The sequence below is a fragment of the Megalopta genalis genome, chromosome 17 (assembly GCF_051020955.1).
Source record: "Megalopta genalis isolate 19385.01 chromosome 17, iyMegGena1_principal, whole genome shotgun sequence".
NCBI lineage: Eukaryota > Metazoa > Arthropoda > Insecta > Hymenoptera > Halictidae > Megalopta > Megalopta genalis.
The window spans coordinates 5,924,701-5,951,303 of record NC_135029.1 but is presented as its reverse complement, the minus strand read 5'-3'; the positions used below and the strand labels follow the sequence as shown (position 1 = coordinate 5,951,303).

Here is a 26,603-nt window from a genome sequence, read left to right as displayed (position 1 = left end):
AATGTATCCCAATTAAGGGAAGCACCGAAGGAGGGGACAAAGCGGCTGCCATTTTACGTGCCGTTTCCCAGGGAAAATGAAATTTTAAAATTTAATCGCCAAATTAACCGCGTATCTCATAGCGGCGGCTTTTCTAGCGAGCACGGCAAATTACTTGTTTTTCTCGGAATTCTACCGGTCCGCGTGTTTCGAATGAACGGGCTGCCCGAGGGAGACGGTAGACCCGACCGCCATGTTGCAACGCGTGGGCGCGCACGCTTGCTACCTAGTAGCGAGCTAGCTGGATGGCCAGCTATCCAGCTCGCTCGCTTCCTCGCGCGCTCGCCGGCTCTCGCCGAACGAACTCACGCGGTATCCGTTTGCAATTCGAAGGAACGTCGAGTTCCTGCGGCGGGTGGAACGTCGGGAGAATTTCGGGCATCTCCCGTGTCTTTATTAAGGCAGCTCATCTATAATTCACCGGGTGGCCTAGACGGGCTGACAGTGCTGGACTCACCGGCCGCATAAACACACGGCATCTCGTGCAGAAGCTCATGTACGCCAGTGTGTGGCATGCATTGCAGTTGTCAGCTCTAGTCAACGTGTAATTTACTATCCTGCCGCGGCTCAATGCAGCTGCACCCGCTGCTCGGAACCTGGACCACCAAGTACCGTCTGCCTGGCAGAACGTCGGCGCTAACGGCCACGAGAACGCGAACATCGGCCGCACTGCTGTTGCCGTATTGCCGTTGTAGCTGTCGCTAGTTGCGATCCAAGTGGATGATAATCCGAGGCCGCGTTCTGGTCACCACTCGGAGCCAGACCGCCGGATCCCTGCTACCCATAAACTAACTGCTACACCCCTGATCTCTGCTCCGCCATTAGTTCGCCAAGAAGTTTACAGGTGCTCCCCTCTCCAGCGCAGACAGAATCACAGCAGCCTGTCCGACATCGTGAAAGAACGTTTCCAGCAATCTCGTCACCGGCCACAGATTTCTCCTCTACTCCGACTATAGATACAGGTCTAAGGCCCACTCGCTGCTAGCCGTGTCGGCCCGATTGACCAGGAAACGAACTGTTGTTACTAGATTGCTAGGTGCATTGGAACGCTGCCGTAACCGCTCACCAAGGTAACGTAATTATGTTACACAGTCGCGCCCGCCGTAAAACGAGTATACGACTTCTCATTTGAATCGTTACGCCGTTTGTCATCTTGTAAGAATTGCTGTTTGACACACATCGCTTAGTTCGTGTAACGGATTATGTGAACTTGCAACTTCTGAACATTCATATTCGGTGGGAAAATTGCAAGTACATTAGAGGCTAATTTATTCGAATATTTATTTTTATAATATTCTGGTATCCAAACTGGTATCATTTAATCATTGTAGTAGAGATCATGAATCAAATTTTGAAATAATAGCATGTTTTGGTATCGGGATATTCGAATATAAACCTTCGGATAAGAGAGTCTCTACTGTATTTGGTATAGCTTATTTAACTCTTGTGTGAACAACCATATACACCTGGTACCCGTTTTTATTTTTCCTTTAGTAATTTCAAATAATTCTTGGCGAAATATCGTAAAATCGTTCCGGATTTCCATTCTATGTTACTTCGATTATCGTTTGAAAAGAAAATTTGTATGATATATTTTAAATTACTAAGCCTCAAATATTGTGGAAATTTTAGTTGCACGCGCAAGAGTTTAAGCTTGAATGTATTATGCAAGTGACTCTGCTAATTTGGTGAACTACTGCAATTGTATTTGCAACAGGGTTTTGATGATTATCGATGCCTGTTCGGATAATATATTATATTATATAGTAGTATATTAGATAGTATATTATATATAGAGATAGTATATTTTATATATCTATATATTTTATTATATATATAGATAAATAGTATATTGGATAATATTACGTGTGTTTGGGAAAGTGTTTGGATAATAGAGAATTCAGATGTCAGAGGTTTGGCATTTATATCGTTTAGATACTTGATATATGTTGCTTTTTTTTACGAAAATTACGAGAATTAATTTATTTAGACATTTTGTTGTTTTTGTTATAATGCGGACTTGAATGAAGTAATTTATTCGTATTATAACATAGTCACGAATGGAGTAATTTATTTAATCAGTTTTTCAACAATTTTAAAATAAAAAGTTTTCACCAATCATTTTAACCAGCACGGCAGATTTAGTGTTAAGCACTTTTCACGGAACAGTTTTTCTAGAATCGGTTAATCCACTTTATGATACGTCAAAGACAATGAACGTCAGTTCCCCAAGTTAATTGAAAAAATGCGGTATAGCAAATTGGATAATGAAGGAGAACGATAAATTACTTCCTACTTACAATTCCTTGTGTGACTTCCACTTTAACTTCACATCACGAAACCGACTTCTAGCCCTTTGAAGAAATTCGTGCTCGCAAGTAGTAATCTGTGGTCTGTGTATATTTCTGCAAGTATGTATTCACATAGATTAATTTGTATGATCTAGAACTGATTAGAGAACTATTTCGTTCATTTAAAGATCTTGTCGAAACAAAATAACTTCACTAAACTTCAACTGTAATTTGCTTATTGCACATGCACAGAAGTTGTGCAAAATATGCTAAATAAAATTTTAAAGCTGTTTTCTCCGAAACGATAGTAGATATTGATCTCAGATTTGAGAATTACACAGAACAAGTTATGCAATATCTGGAATAGAATTAATATTTATTTAATTTAAATAACTGTAATCTAATAACGTTTAGTTGTGCCGTTTCTCTTATTTTCTAGTAAGTATAAAAGTAATTTTGACATTAGAACCAGCGAAGCTTTAATGACAAATAATGTATAACGTATTGTAGCAATGGTTGGAGTGGATGATTAGAATAAAATTCCTTATGGAAACAATATCATAATACTAAAAATTTCAAAAGAAGAAATCAGAAAGTAGTCATTTTGACTCGTTTGGTAATATATTCGAGGATGAGAGCTACTTTGTAATACATTTAGAATAAAGACCTCGAGCTTCAAATTACTTGTTAAATCTTCCAGGATGTCACTTCAAAATTTAATAAAACTGACGTCGTTCCTTTGTCATAAAAGAAGCTACCGCTTTCAGTTTTATGTAATATCGTCAAGGAAAACCATCTTCCCATTACAAAGCTAATAAGCCCAAAGTGCATGCCTGTAAATGCAGTTGCAACAGATTAGAATATACATATACTTGACACCAAATGTAATTACAAGAGAATTTCATTTTTCACTGTAATTGTACTGAAATTAAGATTAAATTTTCAAGCAAATGTTACAACTTTTCATAGAAATTGTCTCTAAAAAATAACGAGCTCACGTGCTCATATCCTACATGAAAACTCAAAGGTAACATTTGTTGGCTTAAAACTTAAAAAGATTTGTCAACACACCAGTTAACATGCTCTCTTGCCTTCTGTAATTAAAAAAGAGGCGGTCGACAGCTGCTCATGTTTCGTGCAAAACAGTTTGTAAAATTGTATCCTGTTCACTCTGAACAATAATTAAAAACGTTTGGAACGTTAATGACTCACGGAGTACGAAAAGCGACAAAAGAATGCATTTATTTAGATTTCGAGCAGCATTTGTTTCGATTTTTTACAACATTTATTATATTATACGCTTTTACGGTCCCGATAACAATACATTTTATGATGAATAAAGTAAAAAATTAGTTCAACTTTTAATCTTATCAAGTTACGCGACACTGAACATTCTACAGACACGTTCTATTTAAAAATCGATTAATAAATCCAAATACAGTCGTATCGTATGATAGTTTTCCTACGCTTCGTTACAAATTAAGTAGACAAAGAAATGTCACAATAGGAAGCATATGAATTATTGGAAAGGAGAAAACTATTTAGTATATTCTCAGAATAACGAAAAAGTGAATCGACGTGATTGCGTTAATTGCACGGGTTACTGAATCCGGCAAGTGAATCGAAAGTGAAAATACTTCAACCTTGTCGATTTATCCAGTTTTTCGCCAGCGTGAGCAGTGATCCGTGCGGTAACAGGAGCCGCATAGGGTTGATGTGTCGGTCACTATGGACCCTCCAACTATTGTGCTCACGAATTATTTTTAAACCTAACAATATTTAGCTTTCAAAGATTGAAAGTATTAATTTTATTTCTAGTAAAATGTATCTTTTATTTTATGTACTATGATTAGACTCTAAATTTTATGTATTTATGATAAAAGTGACTGATAAAATGCTAAAGTATAAACATATTGGAACAATTTAGAAACATTGTTCTCGTCTCTTCAATTTATTAATATTATCAATAGAGGAAATACGTTTGTGTTTAATTTCTGATTCTTACAATTGAGTTAAAACACTTTTATTTTGCAAAAAGATCCGCAGTTTAATTATAACTGCAAACATTACTTGCACTCCTAAAATGTGAAAAGCAGCACTTGAAGTTGAGAGAGACTCATGATTTGGCGTGATTTTACTGTACCTAGTTCACCTTAAAAAACACTGGATACATGAACGTGAAAGTAAAAAAAAAATAAGGCATTCCACGTAGGTTATGAAGAAAATCATATTTCAAGCATATTATTTTATATATTGTTTTATTTTATATGAGTTCAGTAACTGAAACAAATTTTTAGCTTGCTTCTATTATTGTATCCCGTTACTGGACAAACTTCTGCAATTTTGTTCCTTACAAACTTTGTAAAAGTGAAAATAACGAAATTATAAATTTTAAACAAATTTGCTGATTCAGTTCCTGCTATTATTTTAACATATCTTGTGTATTACGTACATACGCATGATACATCATACCAAAATCGTTACAATATCTGGACCACATCATTTGGAGCACAATATTCGGTATAGTCTACAGTCTATATAGTAATTAGTGTACTCATTATGTCTGCATGCTCAAGGCACAGTAACTAACTCATAAGCTCTTAACCCATAATTCATTAACTTAGAAACTAAAATTTTTACTTGGAAAAATGTCTAATGACTAGGAAAACTTTAAACTACAATTCAGATGCTAAGAGAAATACAAAATAATTCAAAGAAGACTGCGCTATTTAGTAAAACTTGTGAAAGGTTCGTTTAAGTGAGATGGGGGCATTCAATTGAAAATCAAATACTAGTAATTTTTTAAAATAAAATTTTGTGGAAATGCATTTCTACAATATTTTTTACGCAGAATCGAATTGTGTACAAATTAATTTTCCAACTTCCATTTTTGAGTAACAGAAAAAACCATCGGATTGCAAAATCCATACACAATTTTCCTCGATATCACGTACACAAATCATGGTAAAAATTACAGCTTGAAAACTTCATTTTTTGTTCGAGTTATTTTGATTTTAGCAGCAATTAACTGCACTGTGGCTAGGTCTTGTATATCATCAGAATTTTGTGGAACGAAATTATTATTGCTATCCGTTGCGGTATATTGTTTCCCCCGATAATATTGACATCGTTTCCCTTGTTTGCTGCAATTTATTTCATTATTTTTCTTCGGTCCACCCATTTTTATGATTGAACATTTTCTAAATTATGGAAATTAACGGAGTGCACCTCGGTCACTGAAAGATCCATCACAAACTGAAATCAGTTTTATACATAGTTAGTTAGTTTAAGTAGTTAGTTTTAGTTTTTTTTTATCAGTTTTTATAGTTTTTCCACATCTAACACACATCGTGTGTAAATATATAGAGTGTCTCTTTTATCCTGCACATTCAAATACCTTCGTTAATTTTGTTTATATGAAAAAAATGTATCGTAACAAATTTGTTTGTTTCGATCATTAAGAGCGATGGGTTTTTTTCTTTCAAGATTATTTTTTTCCGAGTTTTGATGATCATCGCCACTTCCTGCGTATTAACACTTACTGTTTATGAAACAGCATTGTAGTGCATATCAAGACGAATTTAATTACTAACACCATCTATGCTAAAATCAAAATAACTCCAACAAAAATGAAGTTTTCAATCTGAAATTTGTATCATGATTTTGTGTACGTGATATTGAAGAAAATTCTGTACGGATTTTGCAATCCGATAATTTTTTCACAAACAAATTTTTTCGTTGCCTAAAAATGAAAGTTGGAAGATTAATTTGTACATAATTTGATTCTACGCGAAGAAAATACTATAGAGATATATTTCTTCAAAAATTTATTTGGAAAATTACTAGTATTTGATTTTCAGTTGAAAATTTCCCCTAAAGGCACAATCTCTGACACATCTACCCTAGTCAGCGAATAGGGACATTGACCGTAAACGCGTTTAAGCCGCGTAAGAGTATTTCCGGCGGCACCGGTTGTTTACTTCCTGTGCGTAACTCCGTAGGAACTCCACCCACATTCGCGCCTCGGCAGCTCCGGGTCCGCGATGTTTGTCTATCTGGCGTTCCATCCATCTGTTTCTGCGCCGCCACGTCAATCCATCTCCTTTTCTCTTTTCTTGCACGAGCGACGCGTAACGCCCGGTTGAAATGTCGTTTGCTTTGCGAACCGGTCCCTTACATTCGTAACCGTTCGTTATCGTTAGTTCCGCTTGGCGGGGCGCGTTCACAGCGTAAACACGTACGTACGTAGCTACATAAGCGTGGAACGGCGTGCTGCGAAGGGCAGGACGAACAGAGACAGAGACAGAGGCTGACAGTGAGAACGAGCCGAGGTTTCAGAGTGCATTTCGGAGGAAGGTGTGGCCGTTTCGACTTCTCCCATTCGTTACCTTTGCAGCGTGCAAAGCGAGCGAGCGAGCGAGCGAGCGAGCGAGCCTGGATGTGCCAGCGTGCCGAGTCATGTTTACGAGCGCAAATAACGCTGCAGTTGCAACTTTTTGTTGCCCGGCCTGCTTCCCTGTCCTCTCCTTTTTTTTCGCGAACTTCGCTCGCACCGACACACCGACCAGCCAGTCAATGATACGCATCCCACTTTGGTAATCGCACCCCTGCGCTCGACATTGCCGCATTAACGCACACCCACGCGCCCCTTACTGCTCATCCTACGACAACGTTACGCAATCCGATGATACCTGTTGTTGTTTTCACTTTTGTTCAACGGTGCGTCGGCCCCGTTCTACCTGCGCGTCGCTCGCTTTTAGGTATGACCTATTAATTCTGACGTGTACGCTTGTACACGACGTTGCAAGGGAGCTTGTTCATTGCCAGAATTAGGGCTGCGTAAGTATTGTGTTTATGTGAGCCAGCATTCTATGCGAAACGCGACATTCTTCGGATAATTAACCCTTTGCACTCGAGTGGTGACTCTGAGGCACCAGTAAAAAATTGTTAGTTCACGTCCTAAAATCATTTTCATATTATCAAAGTTTAGATTTCAAAAATTGTTAAAAGTTTAACTGTTATACGAGCGATCGCGAGACCCGATTTCGTATGCACAAAATGCACATTGTCATATAAAATGGAGATACTATAAATCAGAAGAATTATTTTAGATTTACGGTTAAAATGGCTTCGAGCGCAAAGGATTCACACTCGAACGACGGGCTTTCTTCACAAAAATGTATATTTTTATTAATCGAAGTTGATCTTTATTTCTTTGAGAAGTTATTAGCACATGATTTGATGATGTACACAATAGAAGATTACGATATACTATTTATATACTAATAATGTACTATGTAAATAATTATTCGAATATTTTATTCGAATAACAATTATTCAGTATTCGTAACAAATTATTCTATCTATTTATTCGAATAATTTTTCATTTTCTATTGGAATAAATTATTTGAACAGAGATTATAAAATGATTCGAACAATAATGCGAATAATTGTTGACGGTTCATTTACAAGTAACTTTTCATACATACACATATGTGTTGTAAATCTGAATCCTGGAATGTACGATGACTTCCTCTGCATCCGGAGGAAGATTATTTAGCTGTGCATAAAAAGTAACAGACTTTCCGACGCAGCAGTCGATAAAAAAATAATTATAAAATTTAACGAGGAAAAAATTAATCAATAGATAAATCGATTATCCTCCGAATTAATTCCTGTATAAATAAATAAAATAACAAAATATACTTCTTGTTTAAATGAATTTTTATTTGAATAAAGTCTTATTCTGACATGCACAACTCTGCTACGTGCACCTAACTATACCTGTAGTAGGTATACAAATCTTTCCTTGGCAGATTTGTGTCTTACATTTCAGTAGAATTCACTGAATTTTAATTCGATTGCATGTTGCAGACAAGCATTCTATATAACCATAGGAGTTCTATAATGTCAAATGTTACGGAACGTTATTGGTAGAGTCAATCGTGAGACTGATTTATATTTGAGATTATGCGTCTGCAGTGAAAGTCGTAGATTCCAGAGTGATACATACGTGTGTTCATCTAGTTTCCTAAGAGGCATAATTTTCTGCAGTCATTGAATGCATAACATTGTTACCTCAGCGCTGTTTGTACCTAAAGCTGGCTTATAAACGTGACGTTATTTTGTGCTTTATTGTCGTGTTATTTTTATCTCGTTAAACAATGAGGCCAACGATTGAATTTATTTCTAACATTACCCTGTAGATAGTTGAGTAAGTCGAATACACTGTGACCATTCACAAAATCTGAAAATTTGTTTATGACACAGAAATGATATTCTGTTTCTCATTTCAATTTTAAGTGCTCGATATCGTGTTCAGTCATAATTGCGAACTACTTGCAGAAGAAAGGTTTCTTCCGTTGAAAATGTGATTCAACTGTTTCTAGTTATCAAACTGTCTGGCCCTAGATCTGCGCCATGACGGCGTATAGTACAATCTGATTCAACGACAATTAATACCAATTGAATTGCAGATTTCCTACACAATGTGATACACAATTCTCCCACGTGTCATAATTTCCGCTACTTTACACCGCCGTTTAATATCATTTTAATGAATTTAAGATTGCGTAGGAACGGCATATCTATTACATCGTGTAACGTACGGCACTTTGTTCCACGTACGTGGGACTATAAATGGTATCACGTATTTCTAGAATACATGACGCACACGAATCCAGTCCTGAGAAGCATTATTACTCGCCAATTATGCTGGATTTACTGCGTATTCAGCACCGAAATTGTAATCGATTGTTATTTCCCTAAAAATATTTCTCTAAAACAATGTTTCGAAAACAGAAATTAATTGTCAAATTTCTTCTTTGAATGGAAACCTAGTTATTTATAAAATGCATAAATGATTTAAATTCGTTCAGAAGATTTACTAAAGCATCTGAATTCGATAAAAATGTTTTGTAAATAAATTAAATTCGTTAAAAATGTTTAAGTGAACTATGTTCATTCAAACTTTATTGTAAATGATCAAATATTCAGCATGCATATTAGTTGCCGAGAGCTACGAGAGGCATTTTTTAAATTTCTGTTATAGGCTCGGATAAAAAAGTTAAACAGAGCGAAAGTTTCTTTATCTTTTTTCTTTGTCATTCCGAATAATAGCAAAATTTAAAAAAAGCATTTTGGTCATCGTCTAGTAGACTGGTCCCGTTATCATTTAAAAAAAGAAGTCAAGTCGCTTAGTCCAGTTTTAAAACAGTTATTGCGTTTTAAATGGTGTACGCTCAATTTTGTGAGTAACCGTATGAAAAATTAGTCACCGTAAAATTCGTATGAATCAACGATCCGCCAACTTCGAGTTCCCCAAGATCAACAAACATACTTTTAAATAACCCACCGTCTAGTGTGCGTCATACCTTCGGCGTACGCCGGAGGAGAATTTAATGGAAAATAAACATAACGGGAAGGAAGTTTAGGGTAGCTATCCACACGGGTGGGATCGGCGAGCTACCGTGCCGTCTGCCAATTTTCGTACATCAATATATCGTGAAAGGAACGATCGCTGCAGGATAGATGTAATGAATAGCCCGAATGGAAATACAGCAGGTCAGGTGCAGGTTCCAGTGGAAGATAGTCGATGGTTGTAGCGGCGCGGCGGCGGTGGCGACGGAGAGAGGTATGGGTGCAATCAGCGCGATGATAACCAGTATTACCACGTCAACTCAACCCATCTCGCAGATCTTCGTGGCGTAATTCCCCGGGGTTCTATTTGCGACGAGGACAAGCGGGTACTATGACACGGATAGCATACCGGGGGAATGATGAATTAAGCAGTATTTATTTCGAGTGACCCTGGGGCCGGGGCTATAACAAAATCGAAATCAGGCCGCGCGGGCCTTGAATAATTCGCGCCGCTGGTTTTTGAGTTCTGGGCGCGGCCATCGATCCTGGAAACGATGCGACGTGATTAATTTCACCAGGACACTCTGTCACTGAAATTCGCCCGGCCGCGCGATTCCTGTCGATGACAGAATACGTCTCTTGTCAATCGTTACTTCATTGAATATGTTTAATTGCTGCGGCAGCTTCGCGGAAATTCAACGCGATGCTCGGTTACACGAATTTTTCGAAACGAAACATTAAATCTACAATGCTCGCGACTTAGAAAACTTCTGTTTGATTCGCTTTTGCAATGTGATGAAATAAATTTTGGGAATTTTATGTAACCGAAACGATTGGGGCAATAAATTAGGTGAATATGGTTCTTCGAGCGTAGAGTTTTATGGGAACTATGATAAAGTAAAGGAAAATATTCTTTCGTTAAAAAGTTGTGATCTAAATAAAATAAGAACGCATCACATTTTTATGTATTTTAGACATTTACATGTAAATTAATGTAGATCTGCAGAATGGTAATCATTTGCGAGAACTGTCTTCTAACAGTTCCGTTAAAATCGATGGTCAAAAGTTGAGAAATTTTTTGAATATTATTCAAAACAATAATATTTTCACCGTAACCGATTAATTAGATCGAATAATGTAACAAATTTTTCACAATTAGTATTTAAAAGAAAATCGTTGAACTACCTTTAGACACAACTCAAACATAAAAAAGTCTATTAACAGGTAAACAGTCTTCCAACAAGTAAAATCTTTACAATCAATCGCAATTTCACCTCGAATTCCAAGCACTGTCACACTATTTAAAAATGACATAAAAATCAGTAGAAATTGCATATATTATTATATAAATGGCCAACAGATGAATAAAACAGTCCTGGGAAACAATTAAATGTGACAGTCAAGATTCTGCATCTGCCTAAAATGTACCGATAACAGTCTCCTAGAGTGAATAAAATTCAGTAATTAATTTAACCCGAATAATGACATCACTGTCAGTGAGATATTATTCTAAAGTAACAAGGAAGTCTATTTTTGGAGATTGAATTTTTAAGCACTTATTGATTGTATCCAGGAGAGCATCTGCCACATTATGGAGTTATTTCGCAAGCGTGTATCAAGTTACAAGAGAATCCATTAAGCAGGAAACATAATGTATAAATAATTATAGGATATCAAGTTACGTTTACTTCTAGTGGAACGCAAAGGATCTTTCAGCCAAATTGAAAGTATAGCACTCCTTAAGTCGACCTCGAAATGTCAAATGTCTGAAATGCACTCGCTAGCTAGTTCATAATTTGCATTATTCTCAATTGCGTTATACGGATATACCGAGCAGTCATAACTTATTGATAAATATGGAATAAGCTAAGTCCACGTAAAATTGCAATTTACAATTTTCAGTTATCCAGTGAACACCACTTTTTCCATACTATATGAATAATATACACGCATTGACAGTAGAAAAAGTCTGCGTACACTCGTTAAAACTGAATAACTCTTTTAGAATTGGTCAAAGATAGTTGAATTTTTTTGAGATGTCAAAAGAACTAGTTTATCGTTTTTTCACGTGTTACAACATTTTTACAGATATTGCAAATGTTTGAAACAAGAAAAACAATAAAGAAATGATGTTTCTTATTTTGTTTCCAGCTGAGGCTGTAACGAAGTATTCATGATTGTGTTTTATAGGTCATACTGAATGTTTCGTCGAAATCGGTTCATGTTCATTCAAGCTACAGGCATTGAAAAATGTTAAAATGTCTAGATTTTCTACAATTACTGGCCGAAAATTGTGAAAAACTGTGATTTTCACGGTTTGTAATTGTTTGGAGCTCATCACAATGTTAATCAATTTCGATGAAATTTTCAGTATACACATTAATTACCGAGATCTACGAACCGCAACATTTAAAGCTTCGTTACGAGTATATATATAGAGATGTTAAAAACGTAACTTTTTTTATTTTGTTTTGTCATTGTAACCAGCTGTGACTTTTGCAAAATTATTTTTATGTATTACCTAGCAAACCAGTCCTTCTAAAATCACAAAAAATATCATTTGATCCAATTTAAAAAATTTATTCCGCTCAAAAGATGTACGCAGACTTTTTCTATTGAGTATGTTTCGGAATCCTGGGAAGTATTGCAAATCGCATTATAATTAGTATCTCTACCGAAATCTTTGTTTCACAAAATACGCGCCGGATATATTCTACCGCAACGCAGATACGCGCATAGATTATCGGTTCATTTACATCCGGGCGTTTCTCTAGAACTGAAAATCCGAAGGTTAACTTTATCCGGCGACAAAACGTCGAAGAGGGGAGAAACGGCTCCGATAATTATCGAGTGAACGGATCCAACCTACATGCGAAGTTTGTAACGTCACGATTTTCGTCTTGCTCGAGCCCGTTTCCGGCAGTCTCTCTCTCTGCCTCCGTCCTTTTGTTCGAGCCTTCTCTCACTTTGAACGTAATATTTCCGCCTATTCGTTTCCATACCTTCGCAACGTTGCTTGGTGTATACGCGAGTCCATTTTCCGCGTCTCTCGAAAGTAATATGCCCCCTATGCCCCCCACTCCGTCTCTCCTCTCCCCCCTAGCACACACCCTATTTATTTCCGTATGAATGCCAAGAGACGGAAATAATGATTTTAATACTACCCGAAGCACGGCCGCGGTTGGAGGATTTTCCTCGATTACATCAAGACCATTGTTTGAAAAAGGACCGGTTTCAACGCATGAGAACCATTAAATAAAATTTCACCGCGTCTGCCTATGCAGCGGAACAAAAAGTGCTTCATCAATCGGGACGATCCATTCCCATTCCCACCTCGCCGATACTAAATGCATTTATTCTCCATTGGATTTTTCAGTGATTTGTTTTGCCCGAAAGTATTCGTCTCGCGTATTTAATTATTCCGCCGAATTGTTTGTAACTGTACTCGCGATGCGTTCCCCCAATTTCTACGCCCGCGATATTGATTCCCCGCCGGAAGTTTCAAATGTACAGATTCGGTTACATTCGGTGCATCATTTTTTCCATTCCGTCTCGCTTAACAACGATCCGCCCGCACATAATCTGAATTTCGAAAATTTCATTCCCTCATTTTTCCACGCAACGATACAACGCGCGCTCCCGCGCGTTCCCCATGGTCCGTATCCATCTCGAGGGATATTCAGATTTTTCAATCGCTAGCGAGCGCTTTTGAAATAAATAATTTTCCAGGCAACGATGCTCGACCGTTCTCTAGCCTGTAAATTGTATTATTTTAATGCAAACTTGACTTTCGCCTAAGTGCTTTAACGAGCAACACTGCAACGCGCTAATGCAGGACCCTATACGGCTCATTAAGCCAAAAGCACTGTCGAAGAACTCAACCGAAAATTGCTTCTCCGTTAACTGCACTCGTAGGACTCGCATTTAGCAATTACCATTCGTTCTCAAATTGAAAAATCTAATTTCGGCCACTGTAACTACAATGTGCAACAGTGAAATAGAAAATCAGAGAGACATCGCACGAATTTAAGAATATTATCACAATGTTTTTAACTTTCTGAAATTATTGAAAGGAAAGATACATTTTTACTTCATTTCTTACAGTGGACATAGAAAATTGTTCTTTCTTAACTTGCTGCGCGAAGTGGAACAAGTTTTTGAATGGTTTCTTGAAACACCTCGAGAGAATTATGAAACAGACTTTAACCCATTTAACACACTATTGCATTTGTTATAAATTCTTTTATTTTTTCATGGCTAGGTATTATTGCAATTAACATAGACGATGCATTTCTATTTTGTATAATTTCAGTAAGTCGAGAAAAGATAATATTTTCTATATGATTTACAGCATCGTTTCTGTAACAAATACATAGAAGCCTCGGTTTAGTTATTACGATGTAAAACCGAGATAAAAGATGTGTCAATTTCTTTTGTTCCTTGTCACAGCTGGAGTGTATTATGTCCAAATTCCCCGTCAGTAGTGTTTTAAAGTGGACCATTCTTATCCCAACAGGGAATAATACACATAATCATTTTCATAAGTGCGTGTGACATAAACACACTAGTTCTGTTAAATACTAAAATGAAGAAGAGACGATCGAATGACGAACAAAGAACTTATACCCCAATTTTCATCGGTTATTGAACTCCTCAGAATCACCACCGTTTTTCCAACAACGCAGACACAACCCTTTGAGCCACTCGTGCTGATTGCAACACTTTTGTGGAAGCCAGTCGATCGTATATTTTGTTTTCGATCTGAAGCCTCCAGGGCTAAGTAAACCTCGCGTTTTCCACTTACCAGAACACTGCACATGGCGGGCTTCTCACGGGCCACTCTTTCACGGTGACTACATAGTCCACGTCCGGACTAGTTTCTAGTTGCTTGCCTAATGAAATAATACTAATACGCGAGCTTCAGCGTTTCGAATTGTCAATTATCGTGCACGTTTGCGACAAGTGGTTTCCCGGGTGCACGACGGCGAGCTTGGAGACACGAACTTCTGTATGTGAAGTTATTTTATTCAATATTAATACTAGAACGCTCTCGGAACATGAGCATAAATTTGATGAACATAAATTCTATGGATTTGAATAAAGACCAGACGGTGCTCGCCTCAAGAAACACACTAATGTCATATCACGTGAAATTATGTGACATTCAAAGAGTGCGAGCCTCAGCTCACGTCATATATATATATATCAATATATGTCCATATATTATCACGCATGGACGGATTCCAGGTCATTACCATTTTTTCTATGATTTCACACGTCTTCACCGGATTTAACGGGACGTGACAATATTATGCTTCAACCTTTAATTACACGCAGCCTACAATTTTCTTCCAAGTGTGACGCAACTCTGTGATCTATGCTAGAAATATCTACCAGTTCGATTTGATTTAATGTCCACGGTCTGTATACCGGATTACAGGTTTTGCCTCTTCTACGTCGTTGCGTAAGAAGTCGAATCGCGGATTTATGTGGCTTGTTTTATTTGTCTGTGTAACATTCTTTAACCAATCAATGGTCGCCGTATTATCGCAGTAAAATACATAGGAAGTTGAAATTTTACGATGTTAAAACAACGGGGATTTGCACGGAACGGTTTACCTCGCATTATCTCCAGGTATCGAGAAGGAATACGGGAAACAAAACCTGGCTCTCTCTCGCTCGACCGACGGCTTCCAGATAGGTGTGTCAACTTTCGAAGCACTTAAAGAGCGGGAGCGGTTCTTATTAGCCGCGAGTGTGCCACCCTCGGAAAACTTGCGTCGCTTCCGCTCTGTTTTCGAATACGGGGATGATGTCTCGGACCGAAGGATATAAGGGCAGGAAGTAGGGGGGGGAAGGGCGAGGGGCTGAGGTGGGAGAGGAAGTTGCTGGACCATGTCGACTGCTTCCCAAGCCAGTCGAAGTGGACCTATCGACTCGAAACGAGTGTGCTCGACGTTAAAATCCCGGTCGCTGCTCCCGTTTCTCAGGCCCTGACCCCCTTCCCCCTTCGTTTCTGCCAGCCGCCCACGTTCTACCTCCGACCCCCTGTACCCCCGGTCGCCCTTTCCCCGAGCTCTTTCCACCGTCATCGCTCTCTTGCTTTCCAACCCCCCTCCTTCCATAGTCACCACCCCTTTGCCACCCTCTATCTGTCTTTCTTCCTGGTCCGTTCATTCTCCCATTCGTTTGTATTGGACGTAAACGATGCAATGGGTGGACATGGTCCAGCAAATCCGAAATCCCCTTTTCCTCGATATAAAGCTTTACCTCTTTTTTCGGCTTTGACCCTCCGTCGAGCGCGACTTCGCGCCAATACTTTCTGCGAGCGGGCGAACGGACCAGCGGGCGAGCGAGCGAGCGGACGAGCGGGCGAGTGGGCGAACGAGAGAGCAAACGAGAGAGCGAGCCGGCCCGGCAGAAGTATCGGGCCACCGTTGAAATCAACTTGTATTTGAAGGATCCGATGAACCTTCGGAAATCGAATGTTCGAGCATGATAGACAGTCGATAGTGTTTTTTGCGTGTCGGCGATTCATCACTCGATACTTTACACGCTTGCTGGGCAAACTGTAATCTTTTTCCACCCCTCCCTTCTTCTTCTTCTGCTTTTTTGCTCGCTGCCGAACGGAGTGACGGACGCGTCGTGCGCGACGAGAGGAGAGGCTTTTTAATTAATATGTTGGAGGGGACGGAACGCGCGGTGCATTTGATGTTTGTAGGAAAAATTCGTTTAAGCGGAGACACCACGCCGAGGCGTTAAGAAATAGATGAAGTTCGAGAATTTTTTTCCAGGCAATTATTAAATAAAAGATTGAGCCTTTCTAAGAGAATACATAATGTAGGCTTCAGCTTTGTTTCTCAATTTTTTGAAACTAAGAAGTGTGCAAAATGGCGAAGTTCTTCGTTGTTTCCGAAACCCCTTCTCGGAAAACGTTTATTGCTAGCCGTCACAGTTGGCAAGTACCGAGGACGTCTGAATTAAATAGAATGTGGTCGATTCATAAACTAGAAACTATTATCTAAAATCTTGCGTACGGGTTTTCGAACATTTTAATAATTGTAGCTGTTTCAACCCCTTAAACCGTTAACCGTTAACTTTAAATGATTGTAAAAAATATCGTTTTAACATAACATTCTACACACATAAAACTTTAAGAGTTTTGTTTTTTTGTTAACCATTAGGGGTTGAACCATTTGGACTCGAAGTTTCAACATAGTTATTTGACACTCGGCAGACGGGGCTCGGGTCTATTTGGTCCTTCGCATTCGAGTATAAAGCCCTCAATGTTGCGAATCACTCCGTTTCTCTCGCGTCGCGGCATTTTATTTACAATATTTAAACTATAACACAACTCGATACAATTATATTTCAGATCTTTCAATTTGAAATGTTGCTCGTTCGACAGTCCGATCTCGACTCCTCGATTATCCGTTGGTAACACTCTTCCGTGTCAACCCCTATCTTCTATTATTTATTAAGGAGTTGTTCACAACAGGGCAGTTTCACGTTACAGCGACTTGATTTGGACAAGTCGCCGTAACAATAGTTATTTGATAATCTAGTTTCTAACATTGAATTTAAATTTTCACATGTTTCGTTAAGTTTTATAGAATAACTAACATGTCTAGGAGGAGTACCTTAAAAAATATCTTGAGCAAAATTGTTAAATAAAATTATAAATGATCCTGAGTATACTCAGTTGTATTTTTGTCAGGATAGTTCACCGTTTGGTGGTGCAAATTTTTATTGATTTATATGTCATTTAATATTTGTATTGTCAATCACGATTTTTAATAGAAATTCAATGCAATTCAATAATTTAATTGATGACATTGTGAAGTCTTAACTTTAATGTTCAAAATAGGCTGCGGCGATTAATATCTCCACGCTTAATGATAACTAAATTTTACGTTCCCGCGTTCGAGTAGTTAATTTCAAGCACAGTGAATTATAGAGATATTGTCAAATATTATGGGTAATATTTTGAATTTCATTATACTCTCATTTCGTATCATTAACAATTCCTACACGAACAAGTGATTCGTTTAAATTTTAATGGAGTTTGCTCGACATCAATTAACGGTAATAATTAATTCGAACTGAAAACAGTTATGAGCATGTCATAACATTTCAGTATTGTAGTTATCCCCCTCGAATACGCTATTGTTTTTCTAGTATTGTAAGTGAGATTATTCCACCGCGCTTTACCTGTAACTACGATAATGTTAAGTGTATTAGTTAATTAATAAAAATCAAATTGAAACATTTTTAAAAAACACAGATTTTTGCATTAAATTACGTGTTCCAATTTTAATAACAAACTGCCAATAACAACAGCATTCGGTAAAAGTTGCTGGTAATGTTAAAAACTATAGTACATGTAAAAATAAATTAAAATGAGACATAACATTTTTTTGTTTGATGCCTTTTTTTCGAGGAGAATGAGTTGAAAAGTTGACCAAATATGCGAATCTACCGATTCGATTTAGTACCTTTTCAATCTAGTTTTTCTTTAAAACGAAGCCATCAACGAAAGCATGTTAGTTTTTCAATGAACATGAAAAATCACTACCTATCTGCATGCACAATGATTTTTGAGACATCTTTTAGTTTTCAGCTTTCGAAATTCGAATTTTCTATTTTTGCCTATAGAACGAAACGCTGTTCAGTAATTATTTACATCATCGATGTCATATCGATTCTGAAGAGTTTGAAATACATTGTCAGTATCATTGTACTCTAAACAACTTTTGTCTACACATGATACTCATGGAAGCATCAGATATATACAGTAATAAATCTAAAAATCATATAAACCAAAGAACAGATTTTTATGGATATTAAAATAAAACGTTAGACCCGTACGGAGTATTGTGTATGCGTGTGTACGGTATTGACTGCAGTAACATTAGCATAATTGAAAAAGTAATGTATCGGTAAGCACCGATGTTTTGCTAGCGCCTCTCGCGAGAACTCGTGGAAGCAAACTCGTAACCGTAGCCGGTCCGTCTGTTCTTTTCACACTGCGGTTAAAATGTAAAGTCAAGTGGCCGTAGCATGTATAGAGAATAGTTACATGGAATAGCGTGCCTGACAACATATTTCAAAATCATCAAAATCGCTGAAGTGTCGTCACTACCCTCTGTCCACCCGACAGAGTCGATAGAGACGGGGCCATTATTCGAGCAGGCCTGTAACAATGACTTGCATTTCTTTTCGATCGACACCCTGTACGTTCCCAAAATGAATTTAGATAATGGCGGGTCAAGGTAATCGATAGGGATGTCGTCTATCTGGCAAGGAAGTGACAATATTATTCTGTTTCAGGGTGTGACGGGCGACCGGCTGGCCGGGGGCGCCGCACACCTCCTCCATCTCTTCTTCTTCTTGCCACGACCACAACACACAATGTAACAACAACTACCACTACTAGAGTCGTCCGCGCGAACCACGTTCTCAATGTACTCGATGTGGTACGTCACCATACCCCTACTCGGTGTCTATGAAGATATGTCATCCTTATTAAGTTTTAACATGTTTCACTTTTACGTTTATCGTGTCTCACAGTTAGTGCTCCTCGATGTTTTAATGAGAAACTCGTATGATGGCCCGCAGCGATGATACCAGATCCTTCCTGTTGTTGAGCGCACGTAGAGCGAAGAGTGCACTGCGCGAACGTTTCGCGTTTGAGCATTCAAATTAGCTTGCTGCCGCTCGATAAAAACGACGCGTCGCATTTTTACGTTGTTCGGGTGCTCCGCGTCTCGATTATAATTAGCAGCGCGCCGCGGGTCAGCTGATAACGACGTGCAACCGCGAAAGCAAGCCCGCTTAGCGTATTCGTTCCCCTTAATTAAACCGCGCCGTCAAATTTCAGTTCCCGTACGAAATCGCGAGTTAATTAAGTCCGTTAATCTAGCGCGTCGAGAAATAGACTGTTCGTCGGAAAGAACGTTTTGTTGCGCGTACGAGTTATTTCAATTTTTCGCGGTGAATCGCTTTTTTCCTCTCTCTCTCTCTCTCTCTCTCTCTCTCTTTCTCTCTCTCTCTTTTCTCTTCATCTCTCTTTCTCTCTCGCACGCGCGCACGAGCGCTATTGTTTCGTCCGGCGAGCGATCGTTTGCATTTTCGTCCGGCAGCAGTGGCATTCTTCGCACACACGTACGTATTTAAAAGTCATTCAACGTTGCGTGTGCATCGTGTATTTTATATTTCTGTATAATATATGTATGTCCCGATGTATGTATATTATATATCGTAATATAGAATATATTATGGATACGTTGGATTATGTCTTCACTGTTCGCTGAGTTCCGTTACAATGTGACTTGTGGTTGGTTTAGTTTCGTTGGTTTATCGATGTTCGATGTTGGCTGCTATTGTTGGTTGTTAGGTGTTTAGTGGTCACTCTGTGTTGGTGCTCACCCTATCGACTCTTCCTTGTACCCGCAACCCCGACAACCTGCACCCCCGTTTCTCCCACAACTCGAATCCCGAAACTTGATGTTAGAAGTTACCAATGTCAAGCTTGTCTTCTGTCAGAAGGAATCTTATTCGACGACGGAAAGATCAGACGACACTATTAATACATATCTAACAGACGGTAAGGTTCATATTGAAATGTTTCTTTTCCAGATACCATGCTGTTTTCGCGAGCACAGTGAAAAGTGTCACGTGGCTAGTGTCACTGACACGGGTTGCGGATAGCAAACGAGACATTGAAACAATGACTATCGTTTCGATTAAACTCGAAAGTGATGAATTCTGATAAAACCGAAGGTGATTTGTAAATAAATCTGAGAGAATTTAGACTTTGAATGAATTCTACCTTCTTTTTCTTCTATAGAATCTCTCTCTCTCTCTCTCTCTGTATTTGTACTACTTCGTACCGATTATTATAATTTTATGTAATTATATTAACGCTGCAGTTCAATAAACATTAGTTTTTAGTTTAACTTGGTCTTAACTCCGTCACGACACCTCGCCATTCACTCGTACACGGATTGGCCGGATAAAAGAAGGGAACTTCTTCCAATTAAGACGTTATCGCTTATTATATGGTACGTGGTATACAATTTTATCGCGTGCCCCAGCCCCGATAATTTTAATAAAGAAAGTTTTATGTATAGGTCGTAACTTGCCCATAAATTATCGTATGATAACGTGCAGTGATAACGTTTATCAGTTTAGGTGGAAAACAATATGTCAGCGCTTTTCGTACAACGTTTAATAAAATCTTGCTAATTATCATTGTTGGTAATTATTATATATTAATTATCTTGTTCTTGTGCAGTGATTAAGTCAATTGCATTTACGAAAGCGAAATGGTAATTTTCTTAATAGAAATATCTTAGGAATACTTTATATGCATGCCTGGTTTTCATTACTTAAAAATTGTAATTATATTTATGCATCGAATTTGATCTTAGAAAGAAACATTTGCAAGTGTTAGAAACTATAAAAGATCTTTGGTTTGCTTGCAAGATTTTCTTGGATGGAATGATATACGTTCCAGGGGCACAATATAAATAATATGATAGCGTCTTTCGGGACGAGTTCAACAAGGTGCAATAATGGGTATTTCCATTCAATAGAAGGTCGTAAATTAGTGAGGCCCCAAGTGGTCAGGTCAACGACAATCTCGGCTCTCCACCTTGTTGAACCCTCCTTGACCGTGCAGTTAACGCGAACCAGCCTATCCACTATCAGCTTTTGTCCCAAAAATCCTAGTAGAGAAAGTGCACAAAATTACAAATAATGTTATGCAGTCAAATATTATTTATCCCCATCGCAAATGAATAAAATTTAATTATATTTACTAATACGTTATCGAACCAACCTTTCGATCAAACATGAAATTCCATATTTACTCTTAACAGTGACATTATTCTGTCAAAAGAAATCAATTAAATATTAGGTACATGGATGCTTAAAGTGTTACTCACTCTTCTTTACCGAAATGCATCCTATCGCATCATATTGTTTTCCCTGGATAGTGAAATTTCAAGATGTTGTTTACAAAATGTATATTAATATCTTCAATTCAGTGTTAGAAAAATGATGTTTTGTTGTTTCTGATTTTCGTGTTCTCTGTTTGTTTTTTCATACAGTAGGTACAGCAGGTCGGAAACAGGGTGGTCAATAAGGGTTCTTGACCCCTGCTGACCTCTTGAGACCTCACTAATATAAGACCTATCGAATGGAAATAGCTCATATTGAACTCGTTACAATATACTATAGGGAGATTACACTCGTTGGTATATATGTATGTGATGTTATTCATCGATCGAAAATAACTCTTTAGGAACTATTTTTATCTTCTCACCCCCAGTATGTCCTTCTGTTATATATTAAATTTTTTTCATTGAAATGGTGCTACGAATAATGTTCATTTAAAACTGTACAAAAGTTAATTCAATCTATCCGCTTGCTCTATAAATCCTTTTATAATTACGATAGTTAGAACCTTGCTTATAATTTCTCACATGAAAAAGAAAATTTATATTCATTGTATACCTACATTTATTTTATTTAGCAAAGATTGATAGCAAGGAATAGAATTTTTTCTAGTTTTATTTAAGAATGAACAATATATATTCGTATTTAGCTAGGAATTAAATCACTTATAAATAACAATGCAATATGAAAATAAGACATGTTAAGATAATAAGGTCTTTACAGAATATTTTACTATTCTGAGATAAAACATGCTGAATGCATGCGTACCATTGTAATTGCGAAGAAGATGCCCTTTTCATAAGTAAAGTGTAAAGAATAATATTGCATCCAGCGTTGTTTCCAATACAGAGAAGGGATGTAAAAAGTCGCATACGAATGGAAAACTTTGAAGAGATGAGAGGGACAAGCTCCATTATGAAACTCAAATATACATATTTAAACAGCAGATAAGAAACCGAGCGATCATTATGCAGTCAACGTACAAATCTGCTTTACAGAATACCGTGCCACTGAGAAATGGCTGACACTTGATTAGGAAAAGCAGAAATTATCGTTTCCTTTTTCCTGGCATGCATATTTCATATCTAGCACGGTTCGTTAATGTTTCATTAATTTAGCTTCAGCCGCAACGAGAACACTTATTCATTCAACAGTGGAAAAACAATGCTTCGACCCCCAAGAGGCAATTAATTACCACAAAGAATTAAGCGCTCTGATGTATATCAGCGAATCAGCCGAATCATTTTTTCCCAGCGCCATTTATCTCTCAAATTTTACGTCGAAGTGACTTTTTTTCCCAAGCTCGTATTAATGTTTAAGTTACGTAAAAGCTATTAACGAGCGCAGCTAATGAACTGGGAAAACGATTACTGTTTGCGCTCCGGCAAGGGGAATATCTGCGGTCGAAATGCTTGAATTTTTAACGAGATTCAACAGAGGAACGTTTACGACTGAACGTCGCAAACAAATAAATCGACGACTCGCATATGGAGATACGCTTCGCAAAAAAAAAAACGGTAATTGCGAAACCTGTTGAGATTGTTCCTGCTTCAAATTATGCTCTGTTTAAACGATTAGAAGATTCCGGGAAAATTATCTATAATCATGCAGTTGAATACTAATACTGGAACTTAATGGGATCAAGAACTGCGTTTCATTTTTCATCGAATTCAAGATAGAATGTTTTAAATCTTGTTCAGACTTCAATTCACGAAACTCTATACATTAAAAATATTAGAAGTGATTTTGATTTCTATTACTATTAAGTAATTAATTGTTATCGTTTCCAAACGTACGGTAATAATTTTAAACGTTACTATTGTAGAAAGCATAAACGAATTAAAGCCTCATTAAAATGATGCTAGGTTTTTTGTATATGTAGTTTTTATATATATGAAGTTTCATTACAATGTTTATACGTTTCTTGTACGTACAAAGAATTAAATCAAAACATCATGATAATATTTCCACATTTTTCATTTTCTTTAAATGAATGGTTAATAAGCGAGGATTATATAAATAAATAAATATACGAATTCAATTTAAAAATTTATATGCAGTACCTCATCATAAGATACTATCTCGATAGTATTTGAAATATCATACACTTAACATTGCGTTGCTAAAATTGAGTTCTAAAGTGTCGCAACATTTAAAAAATCCGATTTACAAACACACTGATATAAGTAGTGCAGTAAATTCTCCCTAATTGACGCTCGAATAAACAATTTGAGAAGAGGAGATACAATTATTCGCGCCTTGCGGCTCCTAGTTACCGATTATCGATAACTATAAAAACGAGCTGCGAGGCTCGAAAAATCGTGTCTCCTGTTCCCAAATTGTCCATTCTTGTGTACAATCTGGACGTCAATTAGGAAGAATTTACTGTATTTCAACCGACTTTCATTAAATCGGTTTCCCAACAATCGCTGCGATTCAGAATTGATTCAAAAAATCGATTTATTTTTGTAAAAATCGCCCATCCTTAGTTTGCGCAGCGACGCGTGAAACCCCACGATCGTGCTATTACTATGAAAATGGGAGCGGGAAATTGGTCGAACTGTAACAGACGTGGGCATCTTTTAAAACGAACCATACGTCTCCTCGCAGCCAGGCCCGTATCTCTTACGTGCACTTGGATCCAACCATGTAAAACTATTATCCGGACCTGCGTTCCAATTCGGTCGGAAATGCAGAACGTTTTACTCTATTCAATCTGTTAGTACGGCCTCGGCAGGGAAAGGGGCGGGAAAAGGAGGACGTCACGCTGTTCGGGAATGTCCTGACTGGGACGTATGCGGGAAAGAAAATATAGGTAGTCCGCAGGAGCCATTTGTGCGCTGGCAGGAGTCCTTCGAAGTTTTTCAGCTAGGCCGTGCGGAATTCCGCGAAGGCAATTCGATTCCAGGCCCATTTGGACAATATTACAAGGTAATTGGATTTCGACCTGACTAGTTGTTGCCAATGTGCCCATTCGATCGCCCGATGGTGGGAGAGGATGGGTGGAGTATGTGGTATAAGGGGTGTCGTGTCGGTAGGAAGAGGAAGATAGCAGCGGGAGAGCCTGTACGCGCGTTCGCAGACCGGAATAATGGATAGTCGTTAAATTTAATTGGCACATAATTATCGGGAGTCCAGGCACCAAGCAGATCGCTGCACGCCACCAATCGTCGCAATCCCACACATTGCCTCGGCTTTAATATCCAGGAACCTGGAATGCAAAGGACTGATACGCACCTTCCACTTGTGTACCTCGATCACGAGAGGGGATCCATTAATTTCCTCTTGATGAAACGGTTCTGATACTCACCGTTTTTACCGCGGTCTTCGACCCTTGACTGGTCTTTTCTTCGTTAACTATACCCGGCTTCTATGTGCAGTCACAAATAGTCCGCAGATTTTTATACAACACAACAATTTTCCGCGCTAATTGCGAGATACAAGAGTCGCATCGATATTTATTTCCTTCTTAATCATTTTAATAAGCTGAAAATAATGAAATTGGGTTTCTAATTTTTTTCCAATAATTCTTCTGTTTTGTATTTGACCTAATCGTATTTGTCATGAATGCATAAAATTCGCAGTCCAGTCATTTTAAGGCAATGAGTTCTAATTTCACTTAAACGCATGTTAAATGTGAAAAGAAAATGAATCGTTAAGTGACTAATAGAATTTCTTTATCCTCTGATTAGTTTTTAGGATAATTAAGTTCGAAAATTCATCGATAGCGCATGATATCGATCCGGCCAATACGTCTGTGCATGACTTTCCGTTCCCCTTCGTTTAGATACTACGACACGCGTGCTCGACAAAGTTAGACAAAAAGAACTATAAAGTATTGGATACATTATAGACCATTAATTCATGTACCAGTCGAAACTAAATAAATTATGATTATTTGTCGGTAATTTAACATTGTTCTGCAAAAGAATGCAAATAAACTGACGAAAATCTGTGAAAACAATTTCTATTTTCTAAAAAGATCTGCCCATGACGTGTTGTTCCTAATTTATTAGGACGATAAATGTAAAAGCATTATTATTTCCATAACTGACATGTACATTAATGTCATTAATGTGTGTGAAACCATGTTGTTCCTTATAAATGTTTGAAAAGACAATCAAACAAGAAAACATGAAAATTATCACTACTAAATGAAAGAATGACACAGTTTTTTAGATTTTCCATCATTTGTATTACAATCTATGCTTAACTACAGAAAAATCAATAATTTCGTACGAATGATTGGACGAATATCTTTATTTCAGCCTTTTGACCTATAAATACACTTTGGTCTTTACAATATTATTTCCATTTCTTGTTTCCCAGTGATTCGTTTATTTCGTTTCCCTTTATATACTAGCATTGCACACCTAAATTTTAACATAACCTTATACTACGTAATAGACTAACAATAAGAGAGAATGATATAAACAAAGCAATCCGAAACTCGACTAAATAAAATTTAACTTTAATTCTAACTTAATTTTTCCTTCTGCATGATTTCGTACGAAAGAGCCTTAGTAACTTCAACAGTTTTAGAGTAAGAATTGTGAAACCGGCAATTTTCACCAGCACGGTAGGTGTAGTGTTACAATAAATATCAGTTGATAATATAATGTTATGTTAAGTGGAGCAGTAATGTCGCGGGTGAACATGCTGCTCGTAGAATGAAATTCGCTTCTCGAAAGAACGTCAGGTTTTCGAGAACGGAATCGATCTTGAATAATAGAACAATCACACGGCGCAACAAGACGAAGGGAAACGCGTCGAGGGAGACGACATTAGAATGAAAGGAGGAGCGTGCGATCGCGGATAAAAATCTATGAACGTCTTGGGGAATTATGGTAACCCTCTCGGGGAATTCGCCGGTCTCGCGAGCATGAAACCAGCACGAAACTCCGTGTACGCGACGCGACGGTGTCGGCGGCGGCGGCGGTGTCGGTGTCGGTG

General features: G+C 37.9%; 1 long non-coding RNA gene across 2 annotated transcripts in view; it reads left to right on the top strand.

Moving 5' to 3' along the window:
- The window catches only part of LOC143260707 (uncharacterized), a 525,069-nt gene that overhangs the window by 345,850 nt on the left and 152,616 nt on the right, over positions 1-26,603 (top strand). The window contains exons 3-4 of one of the 2 annotated variants that reach the window (XR_013034992.1): positions 19,020-19,165; positions 20,328-20,647. This is a non-coding gene — a long non-coding RNA (uncharacterized LOC143260707). Of the gene's footprint in view, positions 1-19,019; positions 19,166-20,327; positions 20,648-26,603 lie in introns of those variants that run through there. The other variant, XR_013034993.1, reaches the window with a different exon arrangement.